This window comes from Giraffa tippelskirchi, chromosome 1, assembly GCF_054371585.1.
Source record: "Giraffa tippelskirchi isolate mGirTip1 chromosome 1, T2T-mGirTip1v1.2.pri, whole genome shotgun sequence".
Classification (NCBI taxonomy): Eukaryota; Metazoa; Chordata; class Mammalia; order Artiodactyla; family Giraffidae; genus Giraffa; species Giraffa tippelskirchi.
In genome coordinates, this window is record NC_137275.1 from 107,806,970 (window position 1) to 107,822,477 (window position 15,508).

At 46.8% G+C, this 15,508-nt stretch overlaps 1 pseudogene across 1 annotated transcript in view; it reads right to left on the bottom strand.

The window, feature by feature from the left end:
• LOC145506459 (liprin-alpha-1-like) overlaps positions 1-15,508 on the bottom strand; it is a 73,921-nt pseudogene that overhangs the window by 42,541 nt on the left and 15,872 nt on the right. The window contains exons 2-4 of the transcript XR_014053947.1: positions 8,756-8,840; positions 1,695-1,870; positions 1,508-1,605 (exon numbers count right to left, since the gene is read on the bottom strand). The product of XR_014053947.1 is annotated as a liprin-alpha-1-like (transcript). The remainder of the gene's footprint in view (positions 1-1,507; positions 1,606-1,694; positions 1,871-8,755; positions 8,841-15,508) is intronic.

Consider the following 15,508-nt stretch of genomic DNA (forward strand, 5'->3'; position numbering starts at 1 on the left):
GGAACCAGGACCTCCCCATGGGCCAGGGTACTTGATTCTTGGTCCACACACTTGATGTTGCTCCAGGGCGTTCAGTCCATGACCATGACCTTCCCATCCGGGCACCTGGGTACAGACACAGGGGGACTCATCAGGGACAGCTAGCTGGATGAGGAGAAAGAGGGGGCAGCCTCCTGTCCTGGGTCCCCTGACAAGACTGGAGGCGGGACAGGCTCCTGCTGTCTGCAGGGCAGGGTCCCCTCACTCCCCCTCACTGGGCAGGAGAAGGATCCAGGATTGTGTATTGTGGCCCCCGGGCTCCTGCTGAGCGTTCAGAGCTGTCCTTCAAAAGCTGGGCTTCCTCTGCAAGGCCCGCCCTGGCCTCCCTGGGCTGCTCAGGAAGCTCTGTGAGGGGGGCCTCATCCAGGTCAAGGGTCAGAAGGGTATGGGCACAAGTTTGACTCATCTTCCAGTCAAACTTAAAATACGAGGCCCTCTCATCCACCTGTTGACTCTTCCTACCAATCTCAGCCAACACTGGAGCATCAGAGGACAGTGAATTACTATTGGCCCCCGAGCACCCCAGTAGGAAAGATTCAGGTGCTACTGGCGAGCAAGGGCTGGGTGTGAGGCCTGGCGAGTTGGCTCCGGTTTTATAGGAACCTTGAAGGAGCACACACGTGGCCTCATGATGACTTCTGTCTGCTGTCAGCACTTCGGTCTTTCTAGGCCCCTCCTGAGGAGACGTGGGAAGGGGCCACTGGGAAAGCCGTGCAGGACAAACGGGGGTGGTGGGGAGCGCTGCTGCAGGTTCAGGAGACCCCACAGGCACAGGGGAGCTCTGAGAGGTGGGAGGGGCTTCACAGAAGCAGGAGAGAGACAGGGGTACAAGGAAACTGGGGTCTCCTGTGGGTTGAAAGCCCCCTAGGCTCCTGTGTCTCACCCGGTGCTGCATTTGTGACAGAATTCAGGTGCATCTTCTCCACAGAAAGTGCCAGGTTTGCATTGACACTCACTGTCCTTGGTGGAGGTGCAGCGGTTTTTTTCTTCTTCTCCTAGAGACCAAAGATAAGGTTTTGCTGTTTGTTGCTGTTTCAGTGAAAGAATTAGTGTTTTTCATGGGTGTTTGGAACTTCCCTGGTGGCTCAGGCGGTAAAGCATCTGCCTAGAAGGCGGGAGACCCGGGTTCGATCCCTGGGTCGGGAAGATCCCCTGGAGAAGGAAATGGCAACCCACTCCAGTACTCTTGCCTAAAAAATCCCATGGACAGAGGATCCTGGTAGGCTACAGTTCATGGGGTCGCAAAGAGTCGGACACGACTGAGCTCACCCATGTGAACCCCAGGACAGAGCACAGGTTCTCTGGCCACAGAGGACGACCTCAAAAACAGTCCTTTCCGTCCCTCCCTCTTCTGTAATGATGCGAGGTGTGTTTTCTCCAAGGAAAGCATTTCCTGAAGTTTTCTTTCAAATAGGAAATCACTGAGGCTGCTTATACACTGGGAAGCAAGAAATAGGACTGTACTAGCCTTTCAGGTCATTCTGGCTTTCTTCTCTTTTCCTTTCCAGTCCTTTTCGGTCATAGTTCAACCTTCGCAGGCACACAATTCCACACTGGAAACTGTTTCTGTTTCCAAGAGAAAAAGAAAAAATTTAGACCTTGCCGCAGGCAAACATCTCTCAGCAGGCTAGTGAGAACTTCTTGCACTGACTGACCTGTGAAAACTATCAACCATTTTCAGTTGCCCACGAAGGACTTTCTTGGTCAAGTGGTCCAGCATCCATGCGTGCACAAGGCACTCCGTGAAATAGCTACGGTTCTGCGGGAGGCCCAGACTGGGCAGCCACTTGTTGCCGATCCACTCATGTTTCACGTTCCTGTACGCGAGGATCTGCATTCAATAGTAGAGGATGGTTAACTGAGGAAAAAATGGAGGAGACAATGGCAACCCACTCCAGTACTCTTGCCTGGAAAATCTCATGGACGGAGGAGCCTGGTAGGCTACAGTCCATGGGGTCGTGAAGAGTCGGACATGACTGAGCGACTTCACTTTCACTTTTCACTTGCATGCATTGGAGAAGGAAATGGCAACCCACTCCAGTGTTCTTGCCTGGAGAATCCCAGGGACGGGGGGGGCCTGGTGGGCTGCCGTATATGGGGTCGCACAGAGTCGGACACGACTGAAGCGACTTAGCAGCAGCAGCAGCAATTGAGGAAAAAAACCCATGGAAGCAGTCACAAGGGCCATTTACATTATCTTGAAAATGGATTTTTAAACAATTACATAATCTCAAAGGCTAAGCCAAAGACAACAGTATTGATCATAACTTCAAAATTACTTGATCTTTTCTTTGCTACCTTTTAAATTTGCTGGCAAAATTTTATACAAAGAAATTATACCATTAAAAGTCTATGACTCATCTGTGGCAATAAATTTAACCTATCTACCAAACCATAATAAAACTGTAACTGACTACACATTACTTCTCTGAAATAGCTTTTGTACATAATAATATGTCAACAAAGAATGGCACGACTCATCAACAAGTTTGAAGGATCAACCTAACTCTACTCACTAAAAATATCTCTGGCTAGCTTTGATTTTAGTTTCAACGCTTTGTTTTCTAAATTTCTTTAGCAAAACATCTGCTAATTTCAAAGTCACTTAAGTGTATTAAAAAATAGGTTTAAAAAGAAGAGATAAGGAAAACAACAACGAAATAGACTGAAAGAAGAAATAGACACACCCACAGTTACAGTCAGGGACCTCAGTCTTCCTCTCCGTGACTCAATAACTGATTGAACAAGGAAGCCAAAACAGACAACCAACCAAGGTCAGTAAGGATGTTGAAGCCTTTAAACAATTCTCCAGGCAAGAGCACTGGAGTGGGTTGCCAAGCCCTCCTCCCAGGGATCTTCGCAACCCAAGGATCAAACCCAGGTCTCCGGCATTCCAGGCAGATTCTTTACCATCTGAGCTACCAGAGAACCCCCTTAAACAGCACTATCAACCAACTTGATCTAACTGACATTTTATAGAAAACTCTATCCAACAAGCAGTACGATAAAACTCTTCTCAAGGGGATATGGGACATTCTTCAAAAGACAGACAAATCTCAGCATACTTAAAGTGACTCAAATCATACAAAGCATGTTTTCTGATCTCAACAGAATTAAATTAGAAATTAAAAAACCCCTGATATCCAGGAATCTCCCAAACATCAGGAAATTAGCAAATTTCTAAAGAATTCATGTGTCAAAGAAGAAATCACAAATGAAACAGGAAATATTTTGAAGTGAATAAAAGTGAATATACAATATACTAAAAAGCTACGGGACATAGCTAAATCAGTACCTGGAGGGAAACTGACAGTATTAAATACTTACACAAATGAAGAAAGATTTTGAATCGATCCTCTAAGACTCTATCTTAAAAAACTTATAAAAGAACAAATGAAATCCACAGCAAGCAGAAAGAAGAAAATGAAAGAGCAAAAATCAATGAAACAGAGACCAGAAAAACAAAATGAAATGAAAAAAATAAAATTAGGTTCTTCAAAATATCAGTCAAATTGACTAAGCAGAGTGACGAAGAAAAAAGAGAAGACATAAACTACCAATATCAAGAATCAAAGAGGGAACATCAGTACAGATCCTATAGACACTGAAAGGAAAGGGTAAACTGTGAACAACTTTAGGCAACTTAGATAAAACACCCTACTTTGTTGAAAGACACAACCTATGAAAGCCACTCAGTAAGAAACAGATAACCCGAATCTATTAAAACTCAAATCCGTAGTTAGAAATCTTACCCACCCATACACCCACACGCACAAAATCTCTACCCTAAATGGCCTTACTAGTGAATCCTAACAAACAGTTACGAAGAAAATCCTGGCTATACACAAACTATTCCAAAATAGTGAAGAAAGAAACACCTAACTCATTCTGAGGCCAGAATTCTCTTGATACCCAAACCAGACAAACATATTTCAAGAATATCAATATCCCTCAGAGACACAGATGCAAAATTCCTTAATGACACATCAGGAAATCAGTAATCAATTCAAAGTACAAGGTATCATGACAAATAGGGTTTATCCCAAGAACATAAGTTTGGGCCAACATTTGAAAAAATCAGTGAAATTCACCATATCAATGGGCTGAAAATAAAAACCACAGTCTCACCTCAAAAGATAGAGAAAGGCATCTGACAATATTTATCATTGATATATGGAAATCTAGCAATCTAGGAACGGAAGAAAACTGCCCCAACCTCATAAACGGCACCTACAAAAAATGTAGAGCTGACATCATATGGTGGTTCTCCTGAAGATCAGGAACCAAGCAAGGATGTCTGCTCTCTTGGCTTTTATTCAACTCTGTACTGGAACTCCTAGCCACTGTAACAAGACAAGAAAAAAGAAATCGAAATCATATGAACTGAAAAAACAATATAACTGTACTTGCTGACGACCTGATGATTAACGTGGAAAATGAATCAACAAAAGAGGTACACACATGAAAGTGAGTTCAGCAACGTTGCAGTATACAAGGTCAACATATAAAAATGCACTGTATTTCAACATACTAAACTAGACCAGAAATTGACATTTTAAAGAATACCCTTTATTATAATGTCATCAAAACCTATGAACTCCTCAGGGATAAATCTAATGGAATAAGTGCAATATCTGCACAATGAAAATAAACACATGCCATGTACATACATACACACCAAAGAAGGCACTTGATGTTCTTCCGTCCAAAGACTAAGGTATGTTCTGAGGAATTCTGTACGTTATGGAATCCTTGGAAAGGATTATCTACAAAGTACACAAGTAGATCGTCGAGACTAATACCGGAAAAAAAGCAACCAACTGAAAAATGAGCAGAAGATCTGAACAAATTTCTCCAAAGAAAACAGGAAGAAGGCCACCAAACACATGAAAAGATGCTCCACATCGCTCATTATTCAGGAAATGCTAATCAAAACTACATGAGGTATCACCTCACATCAGTCAGAATGGCCATCATCAACAATTCTACACATAATAATCGCTGGACAGGACATGGAAGAAAGGGAACCCTCTTGCAATGTTGGTAGACATGTCAATGGATACAGCCACTATGGAGAAGGAACGTAGGTTTCTTGAAAAAGTAGGAATAAAACTACAATATGACACAACAATCCCCTACTGGCCATACACCCTGAGAAAACCATAACTCTAAAAAGACATATGTACCCAATGTCCATTGCAGCACTATTTAACATAGGCAGGGCATGGAAGCAACCTAATGTCTCTCAAGAGAACAATGGAAAAAGAAGTTGTGGAATATACATACAATGGAATACGACTCCACCATGAAAAGGAACAAATACGAGTCTGTTGAAGTGAGGTGGATGAACCTAGAAACTGGGATACAGAGTGACGTCAGTCAGAAAGAGAAAAACAAATGTAGTATATTAATGCATACGCATGCAATCTTGTAAAACGGTAGTGGTGAATATTTGAAGGGCAGAAATAGATACACAGATGTAGAGGAAGGACTTGTGAACTCAGCTGGAGAAGGAGAGGGTGGGACAAATGGAGAGAGTAGCACTGAAACATAGCCACTACCAACGCAAAATAGCTAGCTAGTGGGAAGTTGCTGGATAACACAGGGAGCCCAGCATGGCGCTCTGTGACGACCTAGAGGGTGAGATGCCAGGAACTGGGAGGCAGTCTCACCAAAGAGTGGATAATATACTTATGGTTTATTCGTGGTGTTGCATGAGGAAAACCAACCAAACATTGTAAAGCAGTTATTCTCCAAATAAAAATAAATCAATACAATCTGAAAACTATCATTCAACACATACGTACTTTCATTTAAAGCTATACGGGATCATCTTCTATTCCTAGCTATTCTTCCAGTATAAGTGCTTATAAATGTCATTAGAGTTTGTGAAAATATGATTTTAATAGCTACATAGTATTGCTTAATATCTCATACATAAATGATAAACTTTCAGTCTCAAAATAGAAACATAATACCGAAAAAGGTTACGATTTTAAACTAAAGCTTGCATTTTAATTCAGCTTAATGAGAATTCCTCGGAAGAGGTAAAATTCTTATCAAGAGTAAATATGTGGAGTCCTTCTTGCTTTCATCTGTTAGGAATTATTGTCATTTAATTCTAAGGACTCTTGGACTTTTGACATGTTTGCCTTTGACTGTAATTTTTGACTGAGATAAAATCTTCAATGTAGATATTAAAAATGTCAAGAAGCACTCTTGTAAGTGTGAGTCACTCAGTCATGTCCAGTTATTTGTGACCCATGGACTATAGCCCACCAGGTCCCTGTCCACAGAATTTGCCAGGCAAGAATATTGGAGTGGGGTAGCCATTCCTTTCTCGAGGGGATCTTCCTGACCCAGGGGTCAAACCCAGGCCTCCCGCATTGCAGGAAGATTCTTTACCACATGAACCACCAGAGAACTCTGACCCTGGTGTACCTGGATGTAAAAATCCTCCAAAAAATATTACCAAACCAAACTGAAGAATACATTAAAAGAATCATACACTAGGATCAAATGGATTTATTCTGGGCCTGCAAGCATGATTTATTATCTGTACATCAATTACGGTGGTACACAATATGAGCAACATTAAGAATAAAATCATGTGATCTTCTCAATAATTGCAGAAAAAGCTTTCAACAAAGTGTAACATCAATTCTGATACCATCTCTCAATACAGTGGTTATCCACGGAACATACTAAAGGGCACGTAAAACAAACCCACAGCTAGCATCCAACTCAGTGATAAAGAGCTGAAAGATTTTCCTAAAAGATCAGGAATAGTACAAAGATGCCCGCTCTCACCAATCTTGTTCAACATAGTAGTGGAAGTGTCCTACCCAGAGGAACTAGGCCAGAAAAGGGAATACACGGCATCCCCATTGGAACAGAGGAAGTTACACTGTCACTATTCGATTATGACAGGATTTATATGAAACCCTAAAAACGCCACCAAGTAAGAAGTATTAAAACTAATAAACTCAGCAATATAGCAGGAGAGGAAGCATAAGAGAACAGAAAAGTCCCATATACAAGTGCATCAAAAAAAAAAAAAAAAAAACCTGAAATAAATTTAACCGAGGAGCGGAAACACCTGTACAGTCACGGGCTCCAAGACATACAGTCTGGGTTCAAATCTCGGCTCACCCGCTGACCTGCAGAGTGACCCAGGGCAAATCACACAATGATCTGAGGCTCAGCATATTCAACTGTAAAATGGACACAAACCCAGGATTTACACCCAGGGCTATGAAACTCCAAAGAAGTGCTTATTTAGGCCGGGGGAGGGAGTGTCTCCAGGAGACTCTCCTTGTATGACACTCCTCTAGAACTGGGCTCTCCTGATCCTGTGGGTGAGGGTCAAGGGTAGAGCCTGGGAGCCAGATGGCACTGGACAAGGACGAGGACAGAAAATACTAGTTCTGTGTCAGGGAGGGAAGCCACCTCCTTTCCAGATCTCAGAGTGGGGCCTGCACCGAGGGCCCGGGGGATGTGCAATCGGAAGTGATAACTCCGAACCCCCCACAGCAGGGATGCAGCCTTCCTGGCAAGAACCTTCTCTCTGGTCCAGGCTCCAGGGTGATGTGGTACTGCTCCCTGAGTGCTCCATGTCTCCACCAGGCAAAGAGCTCCCGGGACTTGGAGGTCTATTAAACCACAGGTGCCTGAGTGTCACAATGACACAAGGGCTAACACCATTGAAAATTAGCTATATTAAAAAAAAATGACAGAAGTATGGACGAGGCAGGGCATGAAAAGCAGAAGGATTGACTACCTCTCAAGCCTTTAGCAGAAATCTCTCCACACCAGCTCAGCGGAGCCCGCAGGAGGAAAATATCATGGAAAAGCAGGCCATGGGTATATCTCTACACTGCTGGACCCAGAGACCCACGTCCCAATCCACCAACATCTTTTTGCGTATCCAGACACCAAGAGGAAGAAACACAGACCTTGCCTGAGAAAGTCTCAGCCAGACTTAATATTGGGGTTGCTGAGCATGCTCACATGGTCACTATGGACTCAGCCTCTCCTCCGTGCTCACATCCTCTGTCCTCACAGAAACATACATGGTTCACTGCAGAGAGCCCTCTGAGGGCACTTGTGTATACTAGAAACGGGCAATGGTAAAATGCGAAGAGAAGACACAGAAGTGGAAACATGCCTCTGGGGTGCTGTACAAATTACCAAAGACCTGCAGTCCTTGATACTTGGCATTTAAAAAAAAATGCTTCTTAACATGTAAATGCAGAAAGGACATTTCCAGGAGAAAGGACAAAGGAATCGTCCCATTGGGACAATATTGTATCCATAGGAGAAGGTAAGTTGGATCCCTACCTCACAAAACACCACCAAACCAATTAGACTGCATACGAAGAACCAACAATTGAAAGAAAAACTTGACAAAATTCGAACAATTTTTGATGAGGAAATATCTTTTGTTTAAATAGAGGTATTGCTGATTTACCATAATTTGTTTGTCTAAGGTGTACAGCAAAGTGATTCAGAGATTCAGCCTCTCAGGTGCTGCCTTGGACAAAATTCATTCCCTTTGGGAGGCCCCTGGGCCATGCCCTCTACTCAGAACAGCTAAGAATCCTGAATACGCAAAGCAGCATGTGGTGGTCCTCCTGGGGGTTTTCAGACTGAATAAATTATTCTAACAGGATACAAGAAACAAGCCCGGAGGTTAAGAGAGGATCTCCAAACTTACCTTCAAACCGGAGGCCTTGCTCCCTTGAATGTGGATGCGTGCAACAGCGCTTGCGAAGCGAAGAGGTTTATCGTGAATCATCCGTCTGCAGAGGACAAAGCGGTGTGTAGAGAGGACGCGCAGGCACGTCCCAGGACCCTGAGCACACGGACACAGTGACTGGACTCTCAGCCCTGCTCTTGGGGTACGGCACTCTCTCCACCGCTGACACAGGGCGAGCAGCTCACACGTGACCTGGAGTATGGTCACGGGACCTGGAATATGGTCCCATGACCTGGAGCTGGCCAATCGGTGTGCTCCATCCTCCCTGGCCACCGTGATTGGCTCAGGACTGGGGCTGTGACCAATCGGGGCCCAGGGCCGGACCTCAGGCTGGAATCAAGGGAGGAAGAGGAAGATCCGCCAAAAGGGGTGTGGCCGGGTGAAGTCAGGCTACAGCGGTGGAAGCGGCGTGAGGTCAGCCTGGGGCAGTTGGTGGCTTTCCCGCGCCCGTCAGGGCAGAGCCGCCCGCCTGAGAATGAGGGCGCTGCTGAGCCCAGGGGCTGAGAGCGCCGGTTCCTGCTGTGGTCCCGGAGATCCACCTGAGACCTGAGCAAAGCCGTCTGCCGGTGAGTCCTCTCCTGCTTGTCTGTCAGCTTGTTTGCACCACGCTGGGTTTTCTGTCCAGCTGGCTAAGTGGAGACCCTGGAAATGCATGTGTGTGGGTTCTGGCTGGCTTCAGGGAAGAAATGCCAGAGGACACTGGGAGCCTCCAGTTTAATCTGGATTCTGGTCATATCTCTTGAAAGTGAAGTGAAGTTCCTCAGTCGTGTCCGACTCTTGCGACCCCATGGGCTCTACAGTCCATGGAATTCTCCAGGCCAGACTGCTGGAGTGGGTAGCCTTTCCCTTCCCCAGGGGATCTTCCCAGTCCAAGGATTGAACCCAGGTCTCCCGCATTGCAGGCAGATTCTTTACCAGCTGAGCCACAAGAGAAGCCCGAGAAGACTGGAGTGGGTAGCCTGTCCCTTCTGCAGCGGATCAGGATTCGCGACCCAGAAATCAAACCGGGGTCTCCTGCATGGCAGGAGGGTTCTTTACCAGCTGATCTATCAGGGAAGCCCAGGATCTCTTAAGGCCAGCTAGTCATTGATATGTCTTAAGGCAAGCTACTCATTGTAGGGTTCCCCTAATTAGTCTTCACAGGATTAAGGTAGCAACCTGCTAAGGTAGCAATCAATGTCCTTTTTCTAGAGGACAAGAGCGGGGCTCAAAGGAGGTAACAGAGCTACAGCAAGGAAGTGTGTACCTAGACAAAACCCCCAGATCCTGCTGTTAGAACTCAGGGAAGCCATAAGGTGTGGCTTGTCCATGTGACAGGGGCTAAGGCGCCCAGCCCACACTGGGTACTGTGGGGACCTGACTTGGTAACTGCCGTCTGGCAGCTCTGAGGCTGACAAAAGCAGTTTGCACTAAAGAGAGGAAGGACACCTCCCTTCATCCACCCCACCACACCTCGGGGTACTGCCACACCCTGCCCCCTTTCTCTTGCTTTGTGAGGGAATAAGAGTCACGCTCATGTGACCACATTGGCTGTCCACTTTTCACGGGCTACCAACTGGAGCTGCTACAGGAGAGGCCAAGAGCCTTTGCCCCTGAGTACCTCTCTTTCCTTTGCACCGTGGGGGCCCTCCTCCACACTTGCACACCAGAGGCCTCCTCTGAGACACGCAGGGACCCTCCCTCAGTTTGCAACAGGTTGCCTCCGTGCCTGTCCTTTCAATGCCTCCCTCGAAACTCAGATTCTAGCCCCTTTGTCTACTCGCGGCCCCCCTGGCTGCCATGGGAGGGCCAGAGCTTACAATGAATCCCAAGCTCAGATCTGACAGGCGGGAATCTGTGTATAAAGGACCTGATTATTCACGCTGTACAGGCTGTAGTAGGCTCCAGGGATCCGTAACCAGGGCTTGGGCCATAGTGACTCCACAGCTGTTTTAATGCCTGCGGAGGGTTCTGCCTATAGTGGGGGTGGGGTGAGTCTCCTGAGGTTCTGAAGGCCAACTTTTTGCAGGTTCATGGTGCACAGAGAAGAGAAGGCGGAGTCCTTCCCTGGAGGTGGTCATAGCTCATGGATGAGCCAGACAGGCAGGCAGGGCACAATAGCACCTGAGCTGCCTTCATGAGGAAATGGTGTGAGGGCAGAGGAAGAGAACCAGGTCTGCTCCCTCGTGTGGTGCCCAGGGCAGGTTGTCACCAGACTAAACACTTAACTCTGGTGATGACCATCACTGCTGTCTGCAAAGGCTTTACACTGGCGTGTGTCTTCATCTAGCGGTCAGGCCGTCTCTAAACTACACTGTCCATGGGCATGGCCTCTTCCTTGGAACTTGCCTTGTTTCATCTCTTCCTTACTGAACATTCGTTTCCAAGAGGGTTTTTGGGCCACAAGGTTGTTGAGTTTTCTCTAGCTTTGCCTCATGAGGAATGCTTTTCCGGTTGTTGGTGTGGTTTGTTTTTCCAGCTCTCTTTCTTGGCTTATTTTGTGAATTGGTTTCTGCCAGAGGAAGAGCTCAGAATTTGCCTTCTGGCTGAGATGTGACACTCACAGCAGCAACGCCTACCTGGATATTATGACCACATTTGCCGAAAGGGCTTTGTTATGCAGAAGACCCCTTGAAAGTACCTACCCTGTCCTTTCAGATACCCAAAGGCTATTTGCAATGAAATAGAAAACAATAATGCTCAACCTTAGCCTTACAATCTGTGGGGAGTCAGAAAAATCCCCTGGAGAAGGGAAACACTAGCCATTCCAGTATTCTCGCCTAGAGAATTCCATGGAGCGTGTAGTACATGGAGTCGCAAAGAATCAGACAAAATCTGATGACTGAACAACAACAACGAAGCTTCATCACTCATCAAACAGAGACAACAACAGTATTTACACAACTGTGTGCAATGGCACCCCATTCCAGTACTCTTGCCTGGAAAACCCCATGGACGGAGGAGCCTGGTGGGCTGCATTCCAAGGGGTCGCTAAGAGTCAGACACGACTGAGCAACTTCACTTTCACTTTTCACTTTCATGGATTGGAGAAGGAAATGGCAACCCACTCCACTGTTCTTGCCTGGAGAATCCCAGGGACGGGGGAGCCTGGTGGGCTGCCGTCTATGGGTTCGCACAGAGTCGGACACGACTGAAGCGACTTAGCAGCAGCCACAGCAGTGCATGTTCAGTTGCTCATTCGTGTCCAACTCTTTGCAGCCCTGTGGATTGTAGCCCCCAAGATCCTGTATCTGTGGATTTTTCAGGCAAGAATTCTGAAATGGTTTGTCATTTCCTCCTCCAGGGGATCTTCCCAACCCAGGTATTGAACCCAAGTCTCCTGCATCTCCTACATTGGCTGGCGGGTTCTTTTCTGCTGAGCCACCTGGGAAACAAGTCATTACATCACTAGGTTATCCTAAAGTACTTAATGTAGAGTCTGGCTCTCGGGAAATTCTCACTGGTGACGTGAATATTCAGTCATCTATTATTATTGCTCATAGGATAATGGAATGGCCATGCTCACAAAAGGGAAAGAAGAGCCTTTCCAAGTCTAGTGAAATCCTTCGCCACACATATCTTTTTTAAAACTTGACTTTGAAATAAACATCCAACATAAAGACATTGGTAATGGCCACCGGAAAAGATGGAGTTGTACCAACAAGTGAGGAGGATTCTTCTCCCAGTTCCAACATGCATGCGTTGTTTGCCTTGCACCACCCACACTTCTGTGACAGCAGCTGGGGGTCCTGCAGCTTAACACAGTGTGGACACTGCCTATCTGCGTGTAGTGCCAGACCCCACAGGTTAAAGGCCCGACCCTATAAGACCCTCGCCCCACTTCACACATCATTTGCAAGCCCAGATGGTCACCTGCGCTCTGACCCACTGGCCACCCGTTCAGAGGTTCTAATGACTTTGGGTTCTATTAATTGGTAGAGTGGCTCACGGAACTCAGAGAAACATGTTGCCTACTAGATCACAGCTTTATTGTAAAAGGTACTAAACTCAGGAACAGCAGATGGAAGGGGATGCACAGGACGGAGTGTGTGTGGGGGAGGCACGGAACTTCACGCTCTCCAAGCCCCGCTTTCCCCAAATCCGCATGTGTTCATCAACCAAGAGCTGTCCAGACCCTGTTTGGTGGTTTTTCTGGAGGATTCATCACACAAGCACAATTGGTTAAATCACTGGCTGTTGGTGATTGCTTCGACAGGAAGCCCTTCTCGCGTTCCCAGACATGGTAGTGGGGAGGGACCGGAAGTTCCAATCCTCTAACCATGTGGTTAGTTCCCCTGGCAAAAAGCCGCCCCGCTTTGGAAAAGAGGCACTCTCTGAAAAGTCACCTCATTCACCTAACAAGAGACACCTTGACTGCTGTCCCCACTTAGGAAATTCCCAGAGTTTTAGGAGCTCTGTGCCAGGACTGGGGGACAAAGACCAAAAATGTATTTCTTCTTATGAATACAAGTCACAAGGTCACAGTGACCCCAAATTTCAGTGATAATTTGGTTCTATAGCCTTAAAAGGTTTTCAGCAGTTGATTGGACCTTTTTAAAAAAAAATGTTGGGGCCACACCTCAAGGCATGTGGGCATCTTAGTTCCCCAACCAAGGATTGAACCCACACTCCCTGCATTGGAAGGCAGAGTGTTGATCACTGGACCACCAGGGAAGCCCCTGATGGGCCCTTTTTAGATGAAAATGCTCCTGTGGTGTAAACTAAAGGGTTCAAGATTTCAAAAAGCTGGAGCTGAGCATGAGGCATCTTCTTATGCTGTCTTTAGACCATAACTGACTTTTCCATGGCCCTTGCAAGCCTGAGCTTTCCCCTGAGATGAGTCAGGCCCCAAGCAGCCTGTTGCCTTCCCCTGCTCGAGACCAGAGTCTATTCAGGGGCCGCCGGGCACAGGCAGCATGCAGGGTGTGCGCGGGTCCACGCCAGTGGAATTAGCAGAGAGATGCCTGGGATGGCTCATTGCCTGATGTGCTCTGATTATAAGAAGTGAGAGGGTTTGGGGAACAAGATAGCCTCGGCGAGAGCCCAGCCACACAACCTTGCCCACTGTGAAACAAAATTGTGCTGCTTCCCCAAGGAGAAAGAAATCCATGGACTCCTTTGAATAGTCAACGACCCCCAAAAGATGAAGAGTCTTAAAGTGGGATTTCTCAGCCTTGGTGTTGCTGGCATTTGATATCTTGGCAGTATTTGTAAATACAACCGAAAATGTCCCCAGATGTCACCAGTGTCCCCCAGATCCCAACGTTGAGGGCCAGCTGGACAGGCTGGACCGGGAGCAGGGATGAATGAAATGAAAGTTGCTCAGTCATGTCCGACTCTTTGCAACCCCATGGACTATACAGTCCATGGAATTCTCCAGGCGAGAATAATGGAGTGGGTAGCCTTTCCCTTACCAGGGGATCTTCCCAACACAGGCATCGAACCCAGGTCCCACATTGCAGGCGGATTCTTTACCAGCTGAGCCCCAAGGTAGACCCAAGGGAAGACCAGGAGCAGGGATGGGAGAATGCAAAAGGACAGTGAAGCAAGAGGAATGGGGGCAGAGAAGCAAGTCCGCCCTCTTGAGACGTCTGCTGGCCCGGTCATCTGCAGTTGTGACCAGGTCACGGGGGCTCAGAGGTGTGTGTGACCCCCTGTGCTCCCCCAGGGCCAGTGGGTGTGTGAGGCTGAGCTGCTCCGGGGGAAGCGTGGGCCTCGAGCCCCACACGGATGTGCGGCGCGAGCCTTTCTCCCGAGTCAGGAGGTTTATTGTTGAGAAGACATCCCGTGATGAACAGGGGAAGACGGGCCTGGCTGAAGTCGCGGTGGAGGGGTGTATCTTTTTTTTGTTGTTATTTACTGTGAGGCTCAGGCATAAAGACTTTTATTAGAGAAGTCATGATTATGTATGAAAAGTGAAGTCACTCAGTCGTGTCTGACTCGTTGCGACGCCATGGACGGTAGCCCACCAGGCTCCTCCGTCCATGGGATTCTCCAGGGAAGATTACTGGAGTGGGTTGCCATTTCCTTCTCCAGGGGATTTTCCCAACTCAGGGATCGAACCCAGGTCTCCCGCATTGTAGGCAGTATAATTTTGATCTGATATTTATTTTCTCTTTTAGTTTCTCAGCTCAGTTCAGTTGCTCATTCGTGTCCGACTCTTTGCTACCCCATGAACAGCAGCACTCCAGGCCTCCCTGTCCATCACTAACTCCCAAAGTTTACCCAAACTCATGTCCGTTGAGTCAGTGATGCCACCTAACCATCTCATCCTCTGTCGTCCCCCTATCCTCCTGCCTTCAATCTTTCTCTACATCAGCGTCTTTCCAGTTGAGTCAGCTCTTTGCATCAGGTGGCCAAAATACTGGAGTTTTAGCTTCAACATCAGTCCTTCCAATGAATATTGAGGACTGATTTCCTTTAGGATGGGCTGTTGGATCTCCTTGCAGTCCAGGGGACTCTCAAGAGTCTTCTCCAAGACCACAGTCCAAAAGCATCAAGTCTTCTGCGCTCAGCTTTCTTTATAGTCCAACTCTCACATCCATATATGAGTACTGGAAAAACCGCAGCCTTGACTAGATAGACCTTTGTTGACAAAGTAATGTCTCTGCTTTTTATTTTTTTAATCAACTTATTCATTTTTAGTTGGGGGCTAATTACTTTACAATATTGTAGTGGTTTTTACCATACATTAACATGAATCAGCCATGGGTTTACATGTGTTCCCCATCC